Source organism: Pleurodeles waltl, chromosome 1_1 (genome assembly GCF_031143425.1).
Source record: "Pleurodeles waltl isolate 20211129_DDA chromosome 1_1, aPleWal1.hap1.20221129, whole genome shotgun sequence".
In the NCBI taxonomy this organism is placed as follows: domain Eukaryota; kingdom Metazoa; phylum Chordata; class Amphibia; order Caudata; family Salamandridae; genus Pleurodeles; species Pleurodeles waltl.
This window is the reverse complement of record NC_090436.1, coordinates 808,134,575-808,154,527: the sequence shown is the minus strand read 5'-3', so window position 1 is coordinate 808,154,527 and position 19,953 is coordinate 808,134,575.

Sequence of the window (19,953 nt, the reverse complement as noted above, 5' to 3'; positions counted from 1 at the left end):
GGGACAAGGTGGAGGAGTGGTAGAATAAGGCTAAATGCAGATATGATGAACTTAAAAAAGTGAGAGAGGTTGATTTTGAAATAGGGGATTGGGTGAGAATAAGAAGACCTTACAAGGTTAAGGGTATATATTTTCCAGCTACTAAGGTGGTGAACGCTTCTAAGTACTCCGTTATGGTTGAAGGGGGGAAGTGGTGGAATAAGAGGAAAGTTGCAAAGGTGGACACGAAGGTTGATGCTCAAAGAATTTGGATCGAGGACAGGTTCACTGGTGGATTTTTGGGAGGACTGATGAGTGATGTTAGTGTGGGTGATAGAACATTTGGGATGGAAGGACAAGATGTTGGTACCGGTATGTCAGTTGCTGAGGAGTGTGAGGGGAGATCAAGATTGGATCAGGTGTGTGATGAGGAGAAACAATGGATGTTGCGAACAACAATGTGGTTACAGGAAATGCCAATGGGGATGGTAAGGAGTTTGGAGAGAGGGTTCATGGTGATTTTCGAAAGTCCAAATGGGTCATCATGAAGCCTAAATATCTGGAGGATTATGTGTTGGATTAATTTATTTTTTTTATGGGTCAAATTTGTTGTTCATTGTTTGATGGGGGAAGATGTGTTATATTCTGACTCTTGGAGTTCTTGTTAGCACCCGCAAGCTAAGATGCTGCACGAGGACTCCAAGTGGAATTTTTGGGTTTGGTTGGTGGGAGGATTGGGAGGAGCGTTGGTGATCGGTGGAGAAGCTGGTCGCTGAAGCTGGTCATTGAGGGACACGCAGTTTGAAACTGCCAACGCCCCTGGTCCTTAGTAAGTAAACTTACAAGGGGACGCGTATAGGCCGATTAACCTTTTGGATCACATGGAGTAGCCTAGCCATGCAGTGACCAATGTCATCAATGATCAACATAACGAATCAATAACCACTAGAAGAAGCATTAACTAGTTACACAATTATATCAACATTTCATGAATAACCACAACTCAATATACGTTTTAACAATTTTTATTTCCCTATTAGTTACAATTCTAATGCATAAGGTTAACTCAAACTTTATTCAATCAGCTCAGAATTAGTTTATAACCAACCACCAATAACACAATCTAATCAGAATTTGAGAAAACATATGCTCTAGTGCTTCAGCATAAGCTAACAAAGATGAATATATCAACATTAATAGCAAAGTTCAGCAATCAGTTTGTCAATCATTTGTCACTGTCAACGTCACCCTAAGAAACCCTACATAACTCAGATTAGCATCAGCATGTGGGACTTCATGCGAAAACAATTTAAAAAAAAACATGAATTTGGAAAGCCAACCAGCTAGAAGAAAAGTCTATCAACAGCACAGTTGGTACCTAGAAGAAAAGGCACAAAAGTTGATCAGTCACATAGTCATAGCTACCTAGCTACGAAAAGGATCAGCAACAAAGTCAGTCTTCATCTTCAGGTCCTCTATAGATGTGGAACGCATCAGGCTCTCAAGAGCATGAGCCCAATAACAGAATCTCGAACCGCGTCTCCTGACGTCATCAGCATTTACCCCTCGCATCTGAAGTTTTAGCCCCTTGTCATGACTTTTTATTAGAGTTTTTCAGTCCATCCCCCTAATTCCTAATTGGTCAATTAGTCATCCATATGTGACGTTACCCAATACCCAAACTTGAAAAATAAAGTTAGTGACATTTCCTACCTTGGCGTGAGGTCTCCTCCTTTCTGTAAAGATCGCAACACTAGGCCATATTTTGGTCTCGAATACGAGTCAATGACACACACAAAATGATTTGCGAATAAGGTGTCGTAATTCAATCTTTATTTGCTCCTAAAACCAAAGAGAAAAAACAACCATTCAAACCAATCTTTGTGAATCTGACCTATATTTATCTCAGATGTTTCTAAATGTGGTATGTAGAAAAGACTGAAGAGCATCGGGGCGTTGCAAAGTCCTAATTTAATGGAAAGATATTTGTTGTGCCTAAAAAGAAAGCTTCCGAAAGCCATCTTGCTTTCATCTTCAGGAAACGTAGAAATTAGATTATAAATTTCTTTAAAATTACAAATAAGAAACACTGACTCTATGAAGCAGTCTTCTATGTCTGCTTTGACATGAAAATTCTTAATATGTAGAGCAGTGATAACCATGTCAACCTACATCGAAGGACTTATGGTCATGAAGTTAGATAGAAAGCGGCAACTCGCTGTGTATTGTGGTAGTTGGAAGCCCACACTTACTTGTGGCGTATGTGGTTTGCCTGTAATGCTAGATCTGAGCCAGACCTTATCTGTGCTTACATCATAATACAAATACGTAATTGGAAAAGTTCCTGCATTGCTCAGTGAATGAGGTTACCCACATGGACTCTCCTGGCAGGGTCCATGGCATCAGCTCAATTCAAATTATCTTCAATAACAAGCAGTGAACTTTATCAGTCAATGTCACAACTACGATGGAAAGCACTGTAGTTCGGTGACCTCAGCATTTGGCAAGCAGAGAAAGCGACCTGTTTTGGCCTATCTTCTGTTACACTCACGTTGTGCACTTCGCATATAGAGATTTATCTAGGCCCGAGGGAATTTGCAGGTGGGTCTTTGGTCTGCGTTTTCCACTGTTGATTAAATAGTGAATAGGTAATGGGTCTAGGTCTATTCTATTGAGGTTCTGTCATCATGTCCCTTTCGATCTTCATGTTCTAAATGATTAACTTTGCTCACTGTACTACGTTCAGGCCATCTCATCTGTTCTGGGCAGAGTGTTTGTTTTCTGTAACGGCCCTGCAATTGTGCAACTGTCTGCAGTGGGGCAACGAAACTTGAGGGGCACCCTGCATAGTACATCGAGGAAGCCCCCTTCAACCTGGACCCAGCCAGAAGCCTGCTGCCCGAGCAGTGTACAGCGTACCCCTGGATCTCGCCCCTTGCCCCACCCCGCACCGCGAGGGCTGCGGGGGCATTTGCTGTCACTGACCGTATTTATACTTTTTTAGCGCCGCATTTGCGTCGTTTTTTGACGCAAAAACGGCGCAAACTTGCAAAATACCATTGTATTTTGTAGGTTTGCGCCGTTTTGCGTCAAAAAGCGGCGCAAATGCGGCGCTAAAGAAAGTATAAATACGGGCTGAGTGTGTGTCTTTTACCTTTCAATTCACTTCTAAACACAGAGCTTTCCCGAGGGCGTGTATGACCCATCTCTTTAGGTATCTTACTGTTCCTGCGTCCTTCCACTGAGAACATCTAGAATCAAGGTGCCTTCATGTGAACTTGTGCAAACTACTACAAACAGTGAATATTCAACATTACACTGTTGTGACAGCAAGGCAGAAGCCAGAGAACACATGAGAATGTCAATTAAACAAGAATTAGCAACAGCTATTGATATTAAGTTATCTAATCGTTTTTGCTGCATTCCTTCTGTTAGTCTCATATTCTTTAGTGGGGTTGTCTCACTAAGACAATCTTACCGCCCAGTGTCCTGAACACAGCAGACAAACTAGACACCTGAAAACATGCCACTTGTGTGAAGAACACAATTTTAAGTACCACATATCCTTTATGATGCTGTCATTTGGATGGCATTTGGGACTGTTAGCGCGCCTGACCTTAATAAGTAAACCTTCAAGGGGACGTGAATAGGTTGATGAACCTTTTGACTCGCAATTAACATGTTCTTATCATAGCTCCAGTACAAAATCAAAGCTTGAGCTACAACACATTCTAGAGTTACAATGCAAATCAATAGCAAAGTCAGCTGCGTCAATGTAATAAAGTACATGAAGCTGAGAAGAGAAATTCATCAAGCATTAGTCCCTGTTATCATAAGTCAGGATCCTTAACTAACAACAGATTAGCATCAGCATGTTGGGCTTCATGCAAAACAATTTAGTAACACCATTTTGGAAAACATCTAACTATGGTTCTATCAAAACAGCGCAATTGGTACCTAGAAAAAAAAGCAATTATGCATAATAATCACATTTCAGAAAATACCTATCCTCTGTATGGATCAGCAGTGCAGAATCAGTCTTCATCCTCAGGCCATCAGTCGATCAGCAAGGTATCAGGCATCAGTCAGGACAATATGGGCAAAGTCATTTAAGCATTTAAGTTAAGCACGTCTCTAGTAAAGACGCACAAGAAAGTAATAACCTTTCGGTCAGGAAGAATAAGGGCAATGGCCCAAAATGTTGGAGTGAACCAAATGACTGTCTTCTCTCAGAATGAGCTTTGTTATATTAAAGTCACCTAAACTATCCCCTAATTCCCTATTGGTCAGTTAATCGTATGTTGGCACTCTGTCCAATAAAACTACTAACCCAAATCTATGAATTCTAATATTTCTCCGTTCTCATATTGTTGATTGGTTCGTCTTGCGATGTCCTCATCATCCGGCTTGTCAGGTAACAATATTGTTGCAGCTTCTACTCTAGTCAGTATCTTCATTGTTCTTGTCCTGGGAAAGTCAGTCTCACACATACTACACATAAAATGTTGCATTAGCAAGAACATCATCTCCTAGCAGTTGGTTCACACAAAAAGCTTCCGTTATGAGCACATTTAAACAATACAATGGACATTTCACAATTTAATTCACTTGGTCAGTATTTTTATTAAACGCTAAGATATACAGCTTCGACATGAGGCCTGGCAAAATAGGCCAAGACACTCGCTAAGTTAAGGCCTACAATTAATAAGCTAAAGCTTTATTCATAACTCTCAATATGACATATTACTGCATTAGTCTAACATATATTCAATATTTCATAAGTATTAATCATTGATTAGTACACTTCGTTAACACTAGTGGCCATTCTTCGTGATCACATTTTCAAATGCGTGCATTATTTTTCTACGTCATTTTATTTTTCTACATAAATTTATTATTCAGGATACATAAACACTTAATTAATAATCTTTATTAAAACACCTACGCTAGCAAGACCCAATTCGCAACTTTTTGCTCAACATAAGTGTATGAAAACATATTTGTGCTCACATGCATATTTCTGGTTCACTTAATCAGGGACTATCGATATCTAGACCAATACACAGAATATAAAACCAGAGAAATAGCTCAATACAGCACATTTTCCAAAGTAGGAATATCAGTGGTCCGCTGCTGTTTGGCTAGGTTTGTTCTATACAAGTACTACCTGCATACAAACACACTAGCATATATGCATACATACATTCAGGGATTGAACGGGAACACAGATGTTCAGAAGGGAGGTGACAAATGATAGCCACTTAGGGCCCGATTGCCAGTGGCCTAAGGACACTTGAGGGGGCCTCCTGCAAAGTACATGGAGGGCTCCCGCCCCGACCCATTCAGCAGTTCTCAGGCCAGGGGCCAGACTCAGTCAGTGTACTGTGCAGAGGGGCCCTCTGGAGCATGCCATAGAGCATGCTACTGAGGATAACGTTACACCACTGCTGAATGTCATTGATCTGTTAAACCTATTTCGATCGAAAATTCCAGTTTTCAGTTTAAACCAGATTATAAATGTCGTACCAAATACGTGCAATTATACACCTGCAAAAAGTCAAAAAATAGATGGTAATACGCTTGGAAACTGAGGAAAAACATGCCGAAAGCACTGTAATAATATCTCCTTCCCATGTTATTCCTAACTTCAAAATTGAAAAATCGTAATTGGCAAGTAAAGGTGAGGTAATATCGCAGATATCGATAATACCAGATGCAATAATAAAGCATCTTGTTACCAGATCACTTCTGATGGCCCCCTTGGGGCAGATTTAGAGTTCAGCATTAACAGACTATCCACCAGTTTTTAGAGGAATGGCTAAATCATTTTTTGGATGACTCTCCTCCAGTGTGTAAACCACCCACAGAATTTCCTCCACTGTAGTAGTGCAACGGTGGAGTTAATTCCACATATGGACTCACCACCTGAGTAGTTAATCTAATAGAACATTTAGAACACCTGTAGCCTTGTAACTTGGAATTAAAATGCAGTTCAATAATTTTATTGTTTCATCTCCATAATTCGTCCTAAAACTACCAAGTGAATAATAAAATCTACAAAGTTTTAGAAAAATAAATTGGAATAAAAAGTGATAATTGTCTCCGCCCCTATACCAATCACCTTCAAAATCACACTCCAATTTAATTGGCCTCAACCTGCATTAAATTGCAGTGGTTTGTATGATTACAGGACAAATTCAGCAGAGCCTGTTTGTTCTCACTAATTGGGGGTGAATTTCAAAGCAAAAAAACAATCAAGAAAGAAGTTTAGAAACACTGGGACAATACAAAGAAAGGCACAGATGGCTATAAAAGAAATCAAAGGCCTGGAGCATGGTCAATATGTTATTAATAATAAGTAGAAGGAGTATGTCACCCCTAAGATTATGCCTAGATCTGGAAATCTATCCAGTCCAGATGATTGAGGAAGAAGCTGCTAGAATCATATTGTCTTGTTGTTAGCCCTGCACTAGCAATTACACTGAGACGAACAAGCTGTGGTTGTCGTGGATCATCCGTTGCCGCAACTCAGAATGTTGAGAAGTAAACCTCAGTACACAATACCCCCGTGGAACCAGAGATACCTCTTTACCTGCTGCATTGTGCTTTTAATGGGGTAAGGTAAAGGGTTAAGGGTATAGGGTGATAAGGGAATAAGGGTACGTGGATAAAGTAATGGTCAAGAGTGCAAGGGGTAAGAGATTAAGGGTAGGGGCTAAAGGGACACCATTCAAAGAACACTGTTGCTAGTGGTTGCCTCATGGCCATGTTTTCATTCTTGCGGTATCCAGCTTTTATCATGATAATGGGTAATTTGAATAGTCCCAAGAATACAAATATCTTTGATGTGATTCTTTTGAAACTGGGGTGTCTGTACTTTCAGCATGACAATGACCTGAAGCACACAGCCAGAGCTGCTTTGGAAAGCCTAAGGAACAAAAATGTAAATATCATTGAATGCCAGTCAATATCTCGTACCCGACTGCAATCAAAAATGTTCATCATGACTTGAAGGTCCACCGAGTTTGATATAGTTAGAATATTTTTAGATCAAAATACATAGTTGACCTTTACCCAAAAGACTTGCAGCTGTAATTGCGGCCAAAGATGCTTCCACCAATTATGGGTACATTTCCATGAAGACATCTGGGGTAGGGTAGGACTGGGACATAATATATACCAGGTACCCAAAAAAATGCCAGATACTCACAAATTCCAATCCAAGTCTTGTGGCAGACTCTTTGAGTACAATCTGCTGGTGCATTTTGTAAATGAGGGCCAAGTGGTGCATTTAAAAAGACCGTCTAGTGAATGATGATCAGACATCATTTAAAAAAAGGGAATTTCTGGAACCAATATTTTTGGTGATTGTTGATGAAAGATTGGGTATTAAGACAAGTTGATTATTTTTTACTGGATTGCCCCCTTAAAGGCACCATTACAACCAGAGAGTGTGTTGGTTCCTCAATGAGAAATATATGGCAATAGGTGAATTTCACAGTACAGTTGATGGGTAACACTGGTCAAAGCTATAAAGGATTTAAAAACATTTTTAAGTAGAATCACAGGTTCTCCCCCAAATAAATTTTACAAAGTAAGTATGCACCAAAATATCGATTTTGAAATACAGTGGACCGGTAACATTCTTCAGAACTGGATGTGCTGTACAGCATAACATTGAAATCGGTATGCTGATTCTCACCTTGATAATATATGAGAAAATTAGAGGCAATTTTTGGATCTCAAAGTACACCACACAGATGTAATTTGTCAATCATGCACCAAATTCAAAGGCAACATGGTGGTTCTCACCAGGGGTAAAAAGAAATAATAGGCAAACGCTAAATTTAACACACAGATGCAGTAGCATTTGTTAAAACTAGAAAGCATTTATAGCCAGATTGATGGGGAATTTTGGTTTTCTCCCCTCAGGATGTTTTAAAGAAATAAGTGCTCGATGATGAATTTTAAAAGACACTTGGATATCAACATTTTACAAAACTGAATAGGGCTGTGGCTTTAAGAAGGATGTGGGGAATTTAAAAGTGCAATTAGTACAAAGCATCAGTGACACTAATAAGATATTAAACAGGGGGTTTGATTTTGTGATGCCTATTTCCAGTTGTGGAGTGGCCCATGTTAGCACTAAATATCTCCACTATCTCTACCTGAATGTCTCCTCTGCTTCAGATATTCATCACCTCATATACTACCTGCACTTTATTCAGACCTGGATGCTCAGCGCACACCTGAAGCTCAGCCCAACCACCACAAAAGTCCAGTTATATGCCAAGAATCAGACTCAATGGCAGGCTTCAACACCCAACTTTCACTGAATGCCAAGTAACTTGGATTCACTCTGGATGCCAACCTCACCCTTAAGAAACATGCTTCCAAAAACTAAAGAACGCCTAGTACAAACTCTATCTTTTTAGGAAAGTGAAACTTCCAGAAATCAATGTCAGAACTACTGTTCAAGCCCTCATACCCTTGCATCTGGGATGGTGGTAATATCGTTCTCCATAGTCTCCCAAACTCTACACTGGCAACACTTAAGGGCCTACTTCTCATTGCAGCACGTCTCATCCAGGGCCTGAAGGAATATGATCACCTCATACCAACCTACTGGAACTCAATTTACTGCCCTTGCCAGCCGACGCCATCTACATAACCAACTGTATAATTTACAAAGCCATCACAACCAGCACCCCCATTTATCTTGCAGACAATCACCATCCCTGGTGGTTCCCAGTACACTCACAGGGAGGAAACCCTCAAACTGTAGATGAAGTGTAAAATGGAAATAACTCTATCAATGCACCCATAATCTGTAACAACATCCTCCACTCCAATGCTGCTTTAATTTAGTAGAGTTTAAGGCGCTCCTCTTTAAGGAACACTATATCACAGTGCATTAAACAACCACAAGCCAGCTACTTTACACATCACTCATTGGTTTTAGCACATTATCCTGTGAGTTTATAGCCCTGTAATAGCAGATATTACTGTCATCCAACTCAACAGTAGATATCTTTTCATCCTTGCAAGGATGAGATGCTGCGCAGACCAACTAATACTTAAATCCTTAACTCCAGAGTATATATTGATCTCTGCAGTGAATGCTTTAGACAACTTGCAAAAAAATTGGGTTGTTGGTTGACTGGGGTGTAAGCTGTCATCAAGCAGCAACTACAATCATTGTCAGGGTGAGACAAAAATCAAACCCTAAATTAACCTGTGCTCACCTCTCTGGTAGCCTGGCACACAGCAGTCAGGCTTAATTTATAGGCAATGTGTAAAGTATTTGTGCAACACATCAAGCAGTAATAAAATGAATACGCCACAAAGAATATCACACCAGATTATTAAATTAGTATGTTTTCTAATAAATAAAACGAGACCAAAATGATATAATACAATCAGTAGAACCAGAGATATGCAAGTTTAAATGTTTTAATGAAAATAGCACCAAGAAACACAATGCGCCCACAGTGGATATCTGGTCATGTCAAACTGGGACAAGTCACAAGTTAAGGCCCACCTAGATGAAGCGTGGGCTCTCTATTGGGACCCAGTTACGCTGCTGAACAAAGTACCTTATATCCTGGTTTGTGGAGAGTTGCGAGGGTCCGCATCAAAGATGTGTTGCACAGCTGAAGCGGTGTGCTGATTCCGAGATCCGGTGAGGCTGCGATGCGAGGTCCTGTGTGATCATCGAGGATCCCATCGATAAAGGCTTGTGATGCAAAGTCCAGCATCAAGGAAGTGTTGCACATTAGGGGAGGTGAGTCAGATCCAAGAAGCTATGAGGCTGCGATGTGGAGTCCAGTGTTGTCATCGGGCTGCTGTTGAAGAGGGATGTGAGAATCGGCATTGACGTTGCATTGCGCAACGGCCGTTCCGATGAGGCAGCAGGCTGCAATGCAGGTCTTTGCGACAGGAAAGACTTGTGCAGCAGTGACGATGTGTCCACAGAGGCAGGCAGAACACCCTAGGCCCACTTCCAAGGGTCCAGGACTGAGGTAGCAGCACTTTGCAGGGTAGTCTTACAGATGGCATTGTCCAGGTGCTGGGGTCAAGGTTGTTGGAGCTTTCTGTCCCTGAGGCTTAAGTCATGAAGCCAGCCAACTAGCCCTTCGAGTCACTTTGGGGTCCTGGGTTCAACAGATGAAGGTCCAGTCCTTCTCACCCAGATATTAGGGCTGCAGGTCAGCACAGCAGGGAAGCAGTCTGTTAGAGCAGCAGTCCAGCAGCGTGGCAGTCCTTTCAACAGCACAGCAGCAGTGGTGTAACAAAGGCCCTCGCAGCCCTCACGATGAGGGGGGCACCAAGCTTCAGGGGGCCACCTGTGAATTGGAGTCCCTGATTAAGTGAACCAGAAATATGCATGTGAGCACTATCGGGAGCATGCTTCAAGGTCTTCATTCTTGCTCTTGATAATGTCCAAAAGTTTTCCATGCCAAGAAGTTGTTCCCTAGCCATCAAATGTGCATCTTTGATGTCTAATGTGTGGAGCTCCAGCTGGTCTTTTTGCTCCTTGTGCCGGTTCACCTATTCCTTTAGACGGTCAAACCTCTTTGCGAGGAGGTCAATCTTTAAATCAAAACCATTCAAGATATGTTTAAGGTCTAGAAACATGTATTTGATATCCTGCGCATCCATAACTGTAATAATGTCCAGGGAGCCTTTCTCGTGGGCCCCAAACTCTGATTCTGCTGTGCTCATGGGGCGTCGAGACTCGAAAGACAGTTTGGCCTCTTTGTTAGTGTTGGAGGGATGGCATCAGGTTTACCAATATCAAAGAAGATCAGGAGGCAGTTGTTAGGGTCCTACCTCACCCTTGAAAGCAATTACAGGAGGGCACAAGCAGACCCAGTTCTTTCCTTGTGCGCCAATCAGCCATCTGCAAGTTTTGGGTTGTTTACATTAATCCACCTGGAAGTAGGCAAGTAATCTTATGCATTCAGGAAGGGGGTGCCCCCAACCCCGCGCAAGGAGTTGAAGATGAAGCGCGCTGTCACTTCCTGGGTCCGCCATACCCCAGATGGCTTCAGCCAGGGCGACATGTGCAGGTCAAACTCCACACCCACGGGGGTACCACATCAACTGCAGCCCCGCTTTCAAGGGGTACATATCGGAGGCAGAGGAAGAGTTAGGGGTTGTGATCTAAGGGAGGATTCACCACCTCAGTTCAACTAGGTCCACGCTTCAGCAGGCCCAGACCTCTCAAACAATCTCCCTCAACGCCACGTCTCAACTGAGAGGCCCGACCAGATCAGCTCCCAGACACCCACACAGCTCCCCAGTATGCAGCCACTACTCCTCTGTTCCGGTGGCCGAGCAGCAATCTCCCGGCTCCCAGCGTTAGTGCAGGTTGGCCGTGGAGCACCAGTGACAAACGATCAACCAGGATGCAGCTCCAGGTAGCACCAATCTCTGGGTCATGGGCTCGTCTGGGCAGGCCCCACTGGCGTCAGCGCTTCAATCCCAGCTCTCCTCTGTCGCAGCTTCAGAAAGAAGGTTTCAGCCGGGGAAGGCAGAACTGGCAAAGACAGATCAGATTCCCTTAATAAGACAGGATGATTATTGGATTAGTTCTCCCATTCGGCAGAACCTCACTATGCAGCAGCAATCTTGTAGTCAGGCTCCCAAGTGCCCCTGATGTGCAAGTGTGATAAGTGACAGCTCCTCTCACCTTCCCTTTGTTTAGCTGTCTGGAAGCAATACACAAAGACCACCTGCCAGCTACACCCAGTCATGTTATCCGGGATCTTGCTGAAAGCACCAAATGGCAGGAAAATACCAAAACTGTAATTTAAAATCTGACTTTACCATAAGAGAGGGCTTGTCATTACAATTCCATAAACACCAAATATGAACTGGTTACCTTTTCACATTTGGAAGTTACAGCCTATTAAATGCAATAAGGTAACTTTAATGTTATCCTATGGGAGAGGCAGACCTTGCACTAGTGAAAACAAATGTAATAGTTTTCACTACCAGGACATGTAAAACTTAAAAGTGTGCATCCTACTTTTTAAAAACAGTGCACAATGCCCTCTGGGCTGTTGAGGACCTACCCTAGGGGTGACCTATATGTATTAAAAAGGAAGGTTTGGGTCTGGCAAAAGATTTATGCTGCTAAATCGAAATGGCAGCTTAAAACTGCACACACAATCTGCAAGGTAGGCCTGAGACAGTTTTAAAGGGCTCCTTTAACTGGGTGGCACAATCAGTGCCGCAAGCCCATTAGTAGCATTTAACTTACAGACACTGGGCAATAGTAGTGCCACTTTAGTCGGGACTTACAAGTAAATTAAATATGCCAATTGGGTATAAGCCAATTGTACCATTTTTTAAGGAAAGAGCTCAAGCACTTTAGCACTGGTTAGCACTGGTAAACTGCACAGAGGCCTAAAAGCCAACAAAAATGAGTCCAGAAAACCAGAGGATGAAGGCAAAAAGTTTGGTGATGACACTGCAGAAAGGGCCAAGTCTACCACTACTAAACTATCTCTTTGGCTTACTTCCAACCAGGACCAATCCATAGTACATAGTAGCCACAATACCTGAATGTTATACCTCACTAATAAGATATGTTTAATCTCTTTTGAAAATGGTATAGATTTGCACATACTTAGCTGATTTACACAGCGACACCATAATGCTCATTAGAGCTGGCCTTTGAGGCAGCTTCAGCTGACTCTCCAGATTAGTGACTTAAAAAAAATCTTACATATTATACGTACATTATAAGAGCTTTGATCAGCAGACTTCACTCACTGGGATTGCCATTCACATTCTGCTTCCGCCAGCCATAGTATACAGCTTGAGTCATTGGGTCAGCCCACTTAACCTATTGGATTCCCTTCAATTTGAGTGATCACACAAATTCTGTGTACCTTAATCACATTCACCTTAAATTATTTCCTTTCTCTTTAGTGGCAAAGTTTAATCAAGTTGTACTTTTTGTTTTTTTTAAATATTTTTTATAATAACTTTAATAGTGGTTATTTATTTTGCCTGTGCTTTGGGTGCCAAGTTAGGCTGTGATTAATTTCTGTCTCATTTTGGGCCTGGCCTTTGAGATAGTCTTAGCTTGATCGATGGACTATTGTTTTTTTAAACAATAAGTATATATTGTACATACATAGAGGAGTATTTGGTTTGCAGCCTTCACCCATTCATCATTTAAACTGTCATTCACATTTGGTTCTGCCCAACACAGAGCACAGCATGTGGCACTGAGACAGCCCACTTTACTCACTGTGCACAGCTTCTTTTGTCTCAGTAAGCTAGTTTCAAAGTGTACTTTTTCATTCATTTTTTATTTTAAAATTAAATACCGTCTCTTTATTTTTCCTGTGCTTCTGCTGCCTAGTAAGAAAATGACTTATTTTCTGTCTGCTTGTTTAGGTGACATTGAAACATGGAAACTGTTTGTATTTTGCGTGTTTGGTTAGTTTGTGATATTCCTGTCCCAAACAATAATACTAGTAAAAAGCATGAAGAATTGGGAATGCTTGTCACTTAAAACATCATTAGTAAAACAGCCACATCACTGAGGCCCTCATTACGAGTATGACGGTCAGCGTACCATTGTGGTGGAGTTGGTGGCTGCCCCGCCGCGGGCCCAGTGGTGAAGTCCGTTATATCACAAGTCCAGGGAAGGTACCTGCAGAACACAGCCAAGACACCGTTCAGCCAGCCACAGCGGAAGGGCAGGCGTGCCAGGCAGCAGCCATCCCTAGCCTGGCGTTCAGAAAGTATACCACGACCATATTACGAGGTTTACCTTCAGGTACACAGGAACGTATGTATGCGCAATGGCATGTAAATTGCAACTCCTTCCAATCTGGCCCTGCAACTCCCGGACTAGCGACCACTACACCAACCGTAAGTACACCAGCCTAGCACACATTGGAGGGAACAACGTTAGTACACACACAAACACTCACACACAAACACACACACACGCATACACCCCTATACCCACAACCACCACACATACATGTTGAAGGCAAGCCAGGACTAGGTAGGTAAGAACGACACCAACAGTGTAGTGCCACATAAATATAATTATTTGCAAAAGTGTGCAATAAACAATGAACAAACAGGCCCAAGGGCCAGTCCAAATTCCATATTCACCCGAGCACACTGGGCACAAGCTGACGCCCTAACTTGACTCCTGACTGCAAAGTGCAGGGCTCCACAGGGCAGGGGCATCAATGGGGAATGCTGGCACCTCAGGAGTGAAGGGAGGTGGTGGCGGAATGGGGCCTTGGGCTTGGGGGTGGTCCTTCCGTCTGGGCCTGGAGGGGGCACACTTAGGGGTGAACCTCGATGGGGGGGTCCTTGGGTTTGCCCTTGGAGGGGGGGGTTGCAAAGGGGGGTTTGTGCTTGGCCTTGGAAGTGAAAGGAGTGGGCTTGGCCTGGGGAGTGGGCCTGGGCTTGGGTTTTTAAGCAGGTGCAGTGGATGTGACAGGGGCGGAAGTGGCACGTGGTGGAGGGGCATGGGCAGGGGCAGTGGCAGACTGGGATGCAGAAAGCAGGGTGCTTGGGGAAACAGGGACTGGGTCAGTGGTGGGGGACAGGGAAATCTTATGGAGGAAATGGTTTTTGGGACACATGGGAGGTCAATGGAAAGACATTTGGGAGTGGAGGGAGTGGGTATGGTTGTGAGGTGTGTACGTGGATATGCCTTGGGTGCCCCTGCACTGTTGGGTGGGTGAGTGTGTGCCTTGAGATGTACTGGGAGGAGGTGGGGAGGAGATGCAGGGAGATGGCAGGGGGGAAGTGTGAGTGTATGTGGGGGTGGTGTCTGCAGGTAGGGTGGATATGCTACATGTGGGTGTGTTGACAATCGTGGTGTCTGCGCCAGTGGTGTATGGGGTACATTAATGGGGGTCGGAAAATGTGTTGACGGTGGCAGTGAGGGCACATGTGGCAGGATCATTGACTGATGTGATGCTGATTGCAGGTGTGAATGGTGTCAACTGTGAGGGTGGAGGTGGTTGGGCAGTTGGTGCAGGGTGTGGATGTTGTCATGTCTGCAGGTGTCTGTTGAGTGTGTGCATGGCGGTGGTGGTGTCTGTGGTGCTTACGTCTGTCCTTGCGTACCGTGTCTGTTGATGTGGATGCATGTGGGTCAGTAGGTGTGCCTTGGATGGGTGAGGGGAGAGGGATGTGGGATTGGGAACAGGTAGCTGGAGGGGGGACGGAAGAAGAAGGGACACTGGCTGCCATCAAGGAGGAGACTAGGGTCTGAAACGATCTCTGTAGGCCAGATAAGGCACCATGAATGCATTCCAGGAACACATTGCACTGTTGCATCTGGGATCCCAGTTCCTGGATGGCATTCACAATAGTTGTCTGCCCCACAGAGATGGACCTCAGGAGGTCAACAGCCTCCTCTTTGAGGGCAGCAGGGCTGACTGGGACAGAGGCTGAAGTGCCTGCAGCGAAGGAGATGCCCACCCTCTTGGGTGAGTGGGCACAGGCAACTGGGTGGGGAGCCACAGGGAGGGCAGTGCTGGTAAGTGGGGTGATGGACAAGGATGGTGCTGGGGTGGTCCCAGAAGGGTCTGCCACCGCCAGGGAGCTGCCATCGGAGGAGGAATCGGAAGATGTACTGGTTGATCTGGTTCCCCCGTGCACCCCCTTCGCCCTCTGACCCACTGGTCCCCTCGTCTCCGCTGGTGTCAGCCTCCTGGGTCCCGTGGGCTGCAGCTTCCCCACTCATCTCTGCCCCTTTACCTCCGCTAGATGATGCTGATGCACACAAAGATAGAGGAGGACAGGAGGGAGAGAGGAGAGAGAGAGAGAGAGAGAGAGAGAGAGAGAGAGAGAGGGTGCAATCGGTCAATGCCAGCACAACGGTCACACAGGGCAGAACATCAGCATTGGATGCCATGCCATGATACATTATGCCCACCTCTGAACATCCTACTACTTGGGAACACCATGGGGCACTGCAACAATGCACATGTCAACCGCTGATGGTCTGACTGAGGCATATCTCTACATAAAGAGTGTCATACCTGCCCACTACCCATGGCAGTTGAGACAGGCATGCAAAAGACTGCACACCCAACAGGATCCTGAACGGCTAGTTGGTAGGCCTCCTTGGCTATTGTCAGGTAGCACTGTCACCACTTGGTTCACCCACCCCACTATACATGCAGTGCCTGCCAGCTGAATGAGGTCATGGATACACCCCTGGCACAGTGGTTGCCCAGTTCTAAAGATCCTGTTGCCATGTGCTGGCAAACACATCTAGCAAGTAGGTGGCCACACAGTTCTTACATTGAAGGAGTCTGCCCCGCTACCACTGACTGCATGGCATTACTTACACCTGTGATGTAAATCCTGCCAGAAGGTCACAACCTTCCATCCACGGCATAGCTACCCAAAGGTGCCCAACCAGAGCAACCATGCCAAAATATGTTGCAAGTGAGAGTGAGTACTTACCCCCATGTGGCTGCTGTGCTGCCTGCAAGTGTCCATCCACCTCAGGGTAGGCCATCTCCAATATGCAGGCTATTAGGGGGTCAGGGTCCGACGGGCACCGCTCCCCTGTTGGGAGGACATCCCCAGATGGGCATCCGCGATCTTCTGGCCCAGCGTCTCTCATCTTCCCACTGCTTTCTGCAGTGGGTGCTCCGCCGGGCATGGACCCCCAGGGTCCGCACTTGCTTGGCGATGGCACGCCAAATCACCTTCTTCTGATGGGCGCTGACCTGCATGAGTGACACAGACAGAAGTACACAGTCATGTAGAGTAGCATCCCTGGGACAGTAGTGGACAGCACACATCACACTTCCACACCCACACGTTGTCAGCCAGCGTAGCCTTAGGCCCCTCACCCATGTCCATGCTCTATTCACACTGCCACCTACCAAGGCCCCCATCCCCATGCGCACAACTCACGTATAGGACAATGACAATGGGCTCACCTGCTGCTCTGTTGCCCATACAACTGTCCATACAGGGGCAGGACCCCGTCCACAAGCTGCTCCAACTCCCCCTGGGTGAAGGCTGGGGCCCTGTCTCCTGCAGGATGTGGCATCTTGGCTTCCAGAGTCAGTGCACAGCAGTATACACAGTGGAGGTCTTCAGTGTACGAGGTTCAGGAGTCAAGTGGGCATGAGCACATGAAATGGCGGTCACGCCCGCCGCGGACATCACCATCACTGCCAGCGGTGATCACCATTGGTTCCTGCCTCCCATTGGCAACAGTGTGAATCACTGGTGAGTTGCACAGCGGTCGTGACCACCTACTGTCATGACGTGTTACTCCGGTGGGATGATCTCACTTCCACCTGTCCTATGCATGCTGAAAGGCGGCTGCCATTTTACATTTCCAATGTGTGAAAGTTAGTGCATCATGCATCTGTGGTGCACGACATTGTACCAACTCTCTCCTGTTCCCAGGTACTATGCACGGTTGAGGATAAGGAATGCACTGGTGTACAGGCCCCTAGTCGACCCTGCCACCCTGGAGGAGCGTTACATCATCCAGACCTATTGCCTGAACTGTGTGACCATAATGCAACTGGTGGCCCAGTTGGATCCGAATTTGTTGCCTGCCATTGGCCATCCCAATGACATCCCTCCCACAGTGCAGGTGTTGTCAGTCCTCCACTACCTTGCCTCAGGCTCCTTCCAGGTCACAGTGGGCCTCACAGCTGGGATATCACAGCCCATGTTCAGCAACATCCTGAGGGATGTACTGTGTGGCCTGATTAAACATATGTCCAGCTACATCCGGTTCCCTAGACGTGCAGAATTGGCCACTCTCAAAACTGCGTTCTACCATGTGGCACACGTCCCACATACGATTGGGGCAATTGATGGCACTTACACTGCCCTTGTGCCACCCAGGATGAATGAACAGGTGTACAGAAACCGCAAAACGTTCATTCGGTCAATGTGCAGGTAGTGTGTCTCGTGAACCAGTACATCTCCCTTGTGACGGCCAGGTACCCAGGCTCTGTGCATGATTCCTACATCCTGCGGAACAGCAGCGTCCCACACATGATGGCACCACTCCAGAGGGATGGGTGCCAGGCTCGTCAGTATGTACCCCAGCATCTGTGTGGGCCTCTGCTCTTTGCACCCTACTGTCCTTGCCCTATTGCCTTCCCTGTCTTCACAAACCTCTTCCCCTATACACACAGGTGACACTGGCTATCCCAACCTGTCCTGGCTCATGACACCTGTGAGGCATCCAACCTCAGCTGCAGAGTACTGTTACAATGAGGCCAACGGTCGTACCAGACGGGTCACTGAGAGATGTTTTGGCCTGCTGAAGGCCAGGTTCGCTGTTTGCATGTCTCTTGGGGTGCCCTGCTCTACAGTTCACAAAAGGTGTGCCAGATCATTGTGGCCTGCTGCATGTTGCACAATCTGGCCCTGAAGCATCACATACCATTGCTGGATGCAGAGGAGGGGGTAGCTGTGCCAGTGGCTGATTAAGGGGACATGGGGAGTGAAGAAGAGGAGGATGATGAGGATGCAGCTGACTCCAGGGCGAAGCTGATACATTATTTTGGCTGAGATGCAGGTATGTGATAACTGTGTGGTATGTGTCCTCAACAACTGTCTGCCTTGTCCCTGATGCCACCTGTTGTCTGTGACCACTGACGCTATTAGTTGTAGCACTGACACTGGGTGGGCTGGGGGGGTGTCACATGTGCCTGTGACTGGGGTGATCACAGTGTACAGGTCAGGCCCATAGTCAGGCAGCTGTTGTGCTGGTGCACTGGTGCCATCAATGTGTATGTCGTTTGTTCCCTGAGCTGCCAGTGCAGGTGCTATGTGTGTGCCACACTGGGTTGTTGCTTGTGTGCAGCATCTATCCTGGGATTCGGCATTGGGTGGCAGTGCTACATTGTTGTTGGTGGCAGTGGGTATGGGTTCAGTTCTACCGCTGGGTGTTGTGCGGGCTGGACCATTGGGTTGGTATGTGTTGTTCATGTGTGTTGGTACTGGCCATATGGTTGTGGACCTGACTGGCATGTCTGCAATGGATTCCTGTTCCTAGAGTGCACTTGTGTGTAGTTGGTATCTGTGACTCCTACAGTGATTTTTGTCCCTGTCTTGCTCCAACCTATGTTGTGGTGTTCTGTGGTCCCTGCTTGGCCTGTTGCCTCCATTGACACATGTCCACCCACTACCTGCTACACGTCCATCCTCCCAGGATTTTGCACCCCCCTCTGTCACCCTCCCATGAATGTGCTGGGCGATGGGTGGGCAGATGTACACGTATTGCCAGTTCCATGCATACTCATGTCAAATAAATAAGTAGACATGAACTGTGCTAAATTGGGTATGTAAAAGTGTGAGGGGTGATGAGTTGGGTCACGGTGGCGAAGATCATCAGAGTGGTGAATCCAGCTGTAGGCAATCCAGGTCCAGTGTGCTGGCTATGGGTAGACGGAGATATGGGAGTGGATAGTCGACAGGGTGTCACAGTCACACACAAGGGAGAATGTTCAGGAGAGGGTCACTTCCTGGCAGTGGTCGTGCTCTGGCCATCATGTTCGGCTAGATATCTACTTGGACGTCCTTGCTTGCGTGGGGGTTCCTCAGCTACAGGGGTCAGGTGCTGGTGTCCTGCGAGTCCTGGGGCGGAGCCTCCATGCCACTGGCTGCCGTTGACGTGGAAGGCTGTGATGGGATGTGACCAGTGGTAGGGGCCTGCTGGTGGGTGGTGGACTCATGACTAACAGTGGTCAGGTCCCTCAGCACCCCTACTATGTAGGTCATGGTGGTATTGTGGGCCTGCCACTGCTGCATGGCCTCCTGATGGTATTGCCCCTGCAGCCGCTGGATCTCCTGCACAGTAGCAAGGATTTGGGCCACTGTGTCATGGGTGTGCTGGTACACACGCAGGACTTGCTTGAGGCCCTCCTGGGCAGTCAATTGGTGTGGCTGTCCTGAGCCTTGGCCCACACGGTTCCCCTTCCACTA